A 7,968-nucleotide genomic window follows, 5' to 3' on the forward strand; every position below is an offset into this window, starting at 1 on the left:
GTCCCTGTTGCCCTTCTTAAAAATCGGCACAATTATGGCCTTGGACCAAGATGGTGGCAGACCACAGGTGATGGAAGTATTTATGACCCTGGTCATTATGGGAGCCCAAAGTTCTATACAGCTCAGGAACAAATCAGGGGGGATTCCGTCAGGACCAGGGGCTTTATTTTTGGTCAAACCCTCTATTCCAGCAGTGATCTCCTTAATGGTAAATACTACCGTTGAGGCCTGAAGTGGAATCTCAGGTAGCTCTACGGAAGTACCGGGCTCATAATTATACAAGCCCCTGTAATGAGTGACCCACTGTTCTGGGAGGATGTTGGACCCTATCTCCGGGGGGGCATTTTCCTGGAAAGTAGGTTTGTTAATAATTCTCCAGAACCCGGACATGTCCTTTTTTTCCCCTGCTTCTCTAAGGTCTGCCCACGCTTCTCCCTGTAGAGCAAGTTTCCTCCTCTTGGTCTCTCTCTTGTATTTCTCCCTACATACCTTAATTTGTTGGGAATCCCTTGGTTTAGTTTTGAGGCTATTTTTAAGCTCCCTCAAAGCCTTTGAGCAGTCTCTATCGAACCATCGTGGGTTACAATGGTTCCTTGTGGGCGCGCTGGTTTTCAAAAGGCCATCAATCAGGTCAGCAATCTGCCCGAATGCTTCAAGTAGCCTCAGTCCTTGGACATCTATGTCTAAGCAGTCATTAATCGCGGATTTACCAGCGTCCACCAGGGACTTGTAAAAAGTTTCCCCGTTTATTTTGGACCACCTTAATCTTCTGCCCTGATCTGTTACCTTCTCCGTGATTGTGCGTTGGTCTCTACTTTTTGAGCCCGCCCGATAGATCAGCTCCAAAACGAGGGGGTTGTGGTCGCTGAAACTGCTCTATTCAATCCCTACGCTAATGATTCTACTTAATAGGGATCTTGAGACCAGGATGTAATCTATAATAGATGAGCATCCTCTGCTCTTAAATGTGGGAGGGAGGGTGCCATCCTTCTGCGTACCCATCATATTGATAGTGTGCTCTAGGTCATAATTGAGCCGGAGCTTACTAAAAGCTAACCCTGTCCGCGTGTGGGAGAAATGCGGCCCATTCTCTACGGGACATTGAGACCATTCTGTATCTATTGGAACCAGTGCCGAACATAGGTGGCAGTTAAAGTCACCCATGACCAGCAGAGCGTGTGACTGACCCTTTTTCTGAGCTGTAATTTCCTGGCCCAATCTGTTTTCCAACTCTCCTACGAGTGAGGTATGGTCTCCCCCAGCCTCGTTAATATAAATGTTGAAAACAGTGAGTTTTAGCCCCTTCCCCGTAAACCGCGCTGCCTGGATAGCATTGGATTTCCAATCTGGGGTGGACCAACTGCCCGGGAGGTCTAGATCTACATAAATGGATAGTCCTCCCATGGCTCTCCCTGATCTAGATTTTTGCGCCGGTACAAAAAAACATTTATACCCCTGTATATGTAAGTTGTTATCAAGGGCCCATGTCTCCTGCAGACTGATTACATGGAATTTACTAATGTAATCACGCCACTCTTTGTTGTTAAATTTAGCTGCCAAACCTGCTATATTCCAGGAAATAATTCTCAATGCCTCATGGACCTGCTCTATTCTCCCTTGGGACCCAGTTTGCGCCTCTGTCTCTGCCCATCCTGTATCCAGCCCATGTCTTCCCCCTGTGCTTTCAGTATCTGTAATCATGGGCGCATTTGGCGCGGGCCTCACAACCCAGCTAGATGAAGTTTGCTGTACAAGGGGGCTTTGCTGCTCCAACTCCCATGTTGAGACCCCTTTTTTCCCATCTCCTAAAGAGACAGTACCCAATGAGTTGGAGAACCTGCCCATGTGTCAATCAACCCCCTCAAGACCATTCAGGCAACTAAATCGGTTGAAGCTGTGAAAAGGTAGCTCCGGGCGGCGAGATAATGGCCGAGTGTTAAATTCGTGATGTCTTCCCCTCCGGACGACCCTCGTCCAGTTGTCGTGAGTTTGAGTAGGGTGCATTGGGATAGGGGGGAAAAAGAAAGACACATGGAGGGTTTGAATTGTTGATTCCAGTGACCTATTCTTCCCTTGACATATATGAGTAACAGTTCCAGCGTCTCTGAAACTCACCAATATGCAATCCCCTATTATGGATTTGTATGTTTTACCCACCCAGGGCACCCTTCTAACCATTATGATTTCATTATTGAGATATACCGGGATGGGTCTGTTCACGTTCAACCACTTGATTACCTTACTTTTCAATGAGCAAAAGTTCTCAACTTCGCCAGCTTCAAGTGGGGGAACACCAGCCATAACTACCGTGTAATCATTTGCCTCTGGGGGTAGATTGGGCCTACTTGGCCTAGAGGGAAGCTTCATTAAAGGTGGGGGAGCAGTGCTATCACTGGGTTGTATTGAAGGAGCTGGGTCTACAGGGGGAGGTGACCTGCTGGAATTAGGTGGCCTGGCTGGTACAGAGTTAGTCCTGGGGGGTTGAGGAGGGGCATCAACAGTAACAGCCTGTGGGGGGGGCTAAACTCTCTGCCCTATTTGAGGGCCTCTGGGGAGCCATGGAAGTGGGAGTGGTCTCTGGAGATCTGCCCTGGAGGCCGGCCGAGGTTTTCATACTGTTTAGTGTAGCCTCCAGGATGGTGAGTCTGATCTCAACCTTTTTAATGCTCTCACTAATTGGCAATAATAGGGACCTGAGCAAGAATTCCAAATTTCCTAGCGGAACAACAGAGAGGGGGACACTAGTCGCATTATTTCCTGTGTCATTCATCGGGACGGGAGCAGTAGCAGCCTGTTCAGTGGCTTTTAAGTGTACCTCTTCCACTAACCTCTCAGTGGGTGGAGGGAGTTTTGATGTCCTCCCAAACTCAGAGTGGGGGATTTTTGTTTTATTTTTGCCCTGAGCACCCCTCGACTTCCTCCTGCGTTTATTCGGTGGGGGCCCATATACCCCTTGCACAGTGACTAGCTTGGGTTTGGCTTTCCTGGCTTTGGGGGCCGGGGGAGGCTGCGAAATTAGGTCTATGGTCCCACTGCTTGGGCTTGGGCTATTGGCAGGGGTTAAACTCATGGTTGGGTCTGATGGAATATTGATACATTCCCTCAACAAGAGGGGAACATCGTCTATTAGAGTTAGCTCCTCACTAAGTGAGGTAGAGTTTTCACCGAGGGGCCTATGTTTCAGGTTTTCTATAGAGCGTCTATGCTCCGCCCCAAGCCCGATCAGGGTACTTTCCTTGTACCCTTCTCCCGCAGCCCGGGGAAAATAATTATCTAAGGTCCTATTTTTAGCCCCTCCCTGCTTCTTGGGGGTACCCTCCCTTGCCGGTGAGGGCATTTCTAACAATGATAGGTAAGGGGCTTTAGAGAACTATAACAAATATGTAAACCAAAGGCTCAGGTACCTAACGCAAGAGGGTAGGCCCAGCCCAGCCTACTCCGGCCTATGACGGCCTTAGACGGTCCCGCCCTTGTCCCGGGCTTCTCCCGGCGTGCCCTAGAGACTTTTGTACTAGCTACAACACGCTCATAGGCCGATAGGCGGGTGGGCGTGGCCAGCGGGGAGAGCAGCCCAGGTGTCTGCAATCGGGCGCGCAGGGACTCCTGGACACTGGAGTCCCTGCCTTTAAGCTCGCAGCCCCTCTGACGCTGTCACCTGCCCCGCGCTCCTCTACACTGATTCCACACCAGTCACAAAGTCACTTAATGAAATCTTGAATTGGTGTGGATACTTCAAGAGCTCTACCGAGCCATAGATTTCATAGTCAGTTCTGTCCCATGCTATACCACCAGGTATAGGCTTTGCTGTGATGTTCACTGATGATAGTTCTCTTTTCTCTATGTGAGAGGATCTGTGTGGTTTCAGGACTAAGTTGATGTTCTGACTTGCTGTGTCCATTGTACTGTATTTTCCATCAATAAATTTACCCAAAATTAAAACTAGGATTAGCCAAAGTAGAAGGTTAAGTACACCTAACACAATCCATAGTTCAATCCCAGGGGAAATCAGATATGTTTCTTTGAGTTGATGAAAAAGTTCTTTAATTTTCATTTTGAAAGTTTTTGTTGCTGGCTTATCTCCATGTTCACTCGGATCATCGGAAAAGTCATCAAAGTTGATAAAATAGCCAGATGCAGTTCTGTCAATTGGTGGGATTGTTTCCGGTTTTCCATTGATCTTTGCATTCTCAAGAGGCACAAGTTCCATGGCTTTGTTGCATAGTCCTTTTTTATTCATTGATGGTTTATCGAAGGTGATTAGTCTTTCAGTTTGAACCTCTTGTATTGTAGCAAGATTTGGTCTTCTGCTATTACTTGGGAGCACTGGGCCTACTACTTATTATCGGCCACATGATTTTAATTTTTTTTATTTATTTATTTATTTTTTTAAGTTTAGAAAACCTTTATTATGTTGAGTTGACACACACAGCTTGAAGCCACAACCCAGAGGCCGGCAGCGGAATCAGCTGGAGAAGTGTTCAGGATATCAATTATACACAGCCAATTAGCCGACAACCCGGGGGTCCGGCGGCACCATAAACAACATCATGCAATATATTATACATATGCAGGGTTCCAATAGCCCACTTCCCGTTCACCCTCAGTGACAGCAGAGTAAACTGCTCAGCGCCGTTCGTGTCTCTAGGTCTATCCAGCTGCTGTGTAACGTCTCGTGTTCCCTAAGTAATACCATACTAAAACAAACCACCAACAACCCACCACCCCTATGTCAGTGTCACCCCCCTCCCCCCTCCCCCTCCCCCCTGCTCTACCTCAACTACTGTTTAGAACTATGCTCTGCTGTGAGCCCCCATCCGTCTGTGAGGGGATGTTACGAAGTGGAGGCCCTGATCCGTGAACGAGTATCTGAACCACTAGTTGGTTGAGTCACCACTCATATGAGTACTAGATTTCCATCCGTCGTGCGTCGCCTGTGTGTAGCGCACACAATCCGGAACCACCACACCACCGCTCGTCACCACACCCCTCCACACTACACATTGCGTCAGGGCATCCCGTGTTCAAGGTTCCCACCATCTAATCACACTTGTCCCTCAGCGTCCCCCTCGCGCATTACACTCACAGCGTCTTTCACTCTGAGATGTTCACGATAAAGGCTCCAGAAATTCTTTGGGCGGCTCATGGGAGGGAGTAGTTCATTGTAGCATTTCGTTTGCGTACAGCAATATCGCATGTCCCGTTCCCACCTTTTCACAATCGGAAGCGGACCCCTCAGCCAGCACATTGTCAGGACTCGTCTAGCCATTAGCATGCCCATATCCGTTAGTCGCCGCTCCACAATAGGAAGGCCTCGCGAGTGACCTAGGAGTGCCAGGGCAGGGTCAGCCGTCAGTTCTATTTCTAGGATCTTGCTCATTTCGGTGAATATCTTGGACCAGAATTCTTGTATTCCAGGGCATTGCCACGACAGGTGTAGAAAGTCCGCAACTGGTGCTTGACAGCGCTCGCATTCAGGGACTGGCGAAGGCCGTATCTGTGCAGCTTCTCCGGAGTGTAATACACTCGCTGAAGGAATTTGAAATGGATCAGTCTATGACGACCATTCAATGAGAGTTTCCTGGTATTAGTACAGCAGTATGACCACATGGCGTCATCTATTGTAATGTGCAGATCTCTCTGCCAAGCTGTCCTAGCTTTCGAATGTTGAGCCTCGTCAGACCCTCTGATCAGTCTATATAGGTTGGCGACCAGCTTGCGGGGAGAGGGAGACTTAATAACATGGGTAAGCTCCAGCACTTCCGACGGTTCCGTCAGTTCTGGGCCCAAGAGGGCCAATAAGGCACTGCGAATCCTATGATATTGGAATCGAAGGATTAGTGGGGACTCGGCGGGGATCGAAGAGACCTGCTCCCATGTTTTCACTGCGCCGTTCAAAAACAGGTCTCCCGCCGTGAAGATACCCAGGGTGTGCAATGCCTGAATCACTCCCTTTTCCTCTACCGGGGACAGCCATAACAACCATTCAATCGACATTAGGGTGGAGTACAATACCGCACCGCGTTGCATGCGAAGGAGCGCATTCCAGGCGTGGTTATTGGACTTAATAGAGTCCAATATACCGATTCTGCGGTCAGCCGGCCGAAATACCGTGGCAGGGAGTGGAAGAGGAGCAGCGAAAAGTCGTTCTAAGCGAACATGCGGTATTGTTGCATCTCCATGTGCTGCTTGTGCCACTCTGTAATACCTCTCCATGTCTGGTGCATTCAGTCCCCCCAACTCGTACAGAAGCATGAGAGTTGTCTATTTTACTCTTGGCTGTTTGCCCCTCAAAGCTAATTTAATGAGGAGCTGCGTCAGGTTCCTGAGAAAAGACTTAGACAGCACAATCGGAATGTTATTAAAGAGAAAAAAGAATCTGGGCAGGACCACCATTTTCATGATTGCTATACGTCCCATTAAGGACAACGAAAGTGTGATCCACAACTCTACGTCATCTTCTAACTTACTATACGCAACACCGTAGTTTTCATGTATTAGGACTTCCGGGTCAGTATGAAGCATAATCCCTAAATACCTGATCGGTTCCATCGTCCATTGCAGCGGGTACTCCATGTCAAAAAGTGTGGTCTTTGGGGTCAGAGGAAAGGCCACTGACTTCGACCAGTTTATCTGGAGTCCGGATAGAGCATCATAACGCACCACCTCCTGCAACGCTGAGGAGAGGTTCGATTCAGGGTCTCGAACGTACAACAAAGTGTCATCCGCATAAGTCGATATGACGATTTTGTACGTAGGGAAGTTCACCCCTTCATTGCCATGATATTCCCTGAGTGCACATGCCAGCGGTTCGGCCACAAGCGCATAGAGTAGTGGTGAAAGTGGGCAGCCCTGCCTAGTGCCTCTGCAAATCGCAAAGGGGTCCAAGACCCGATCACCTATGCGCACCCTGGCAGAGGGGCGATAATATAGCGCACCCACCATTTGTAAAAACAGTTCGCCCAGTCCCAGTCGCCGCAGAACACGGGTCATGAAGGGCCACTCCACAGAATCGAAAGCTTTTTCCATGTCCAGGAAGACAGCCATGGCCTTGGTGTCCTGCCTGACATGTTGCATAGTCCCTAATATGGTTTTTATATTATAGGTGAGGTTCCTGTTGGGAATGAATCCAGCCTGCTCGGGGCAACCAACTCCAGGGCCAGTAATGCCAAACGTGTCGCCAAAATCTTTGCGTAAAGCTTGGCGTCAACATTTAGAAGAGATAGCGGCCTGTAAGAGCCACAAGAATTTGCGGGCTTTCCCGGTTTAAGAATAGTCACTATCAGAGCTTCCCTCATAGACCGTGGCATGCTGCCTTTCACGCAGATGTCGTCAAACAGTGTGGATAAGTGTGGAATTAGTTTGTACTTGAACGCTTTATAAAAGCCCACTGTAAGCCCATCCGCCCCGGGGGCGCTGTCCGAGCGCATACTCGCAAGCGCATCCGCTATCTCATCCTTATGAATGGGCTGCATCAAGAATTCCCGATCAGAATTCGGCAAGAAAGATAACTGTATATGACCCAGGTAATCATCTATGGCTTCCTCATTATTCGCGGCCCGAGAAGTGTAGAGACCCGAATAGAAGTTTCTGAATTTGTCTACAATCTCTGCTTCCTCTGTGAGGAGAAGACCATCTAGTGTCTCCAACTCTGATATCAGCAGAGGGCGTCTGGAATTTCGCATTATCCTGGCCAGGAGGGAGCCCGGGTGCTCTCCCTCACCATACATCCGAGCCGTTGCGTACTTCCCCATATGTTGAACTTCTCTGTCGGCCTCCTCGTTGTACTCGACTATGAGGTTCTTGATGTCCTCCGCCACGTTCTCGCCCGCGTCCTCTAGCTGGCTCCTCTCTAACTCGGCTAGTCGTGTTTCCAAGTGTAGTAGCCTTTGACGTATAGCTTTGAGTAAACTCGAATGCTTTGCCATAGCGACGCCACGGATATATACCTTAAACGTTTTCCACACTGTT

This window comes from Lissotriton vulgaris, chromosome 6 (assembly GCF_964263255.1).
Source record: "Lissotriton vulgaris chromosome 6, aLisVul1.2, whole genome shotgun sequence".
In the NCBI taxonomy this organism is placed as follows: Eukaryota; Metazoa; Chordata; class Amphibia; order Caudata; family Salamandridae; genus Lissotriton; species Lissotriton vulgaris.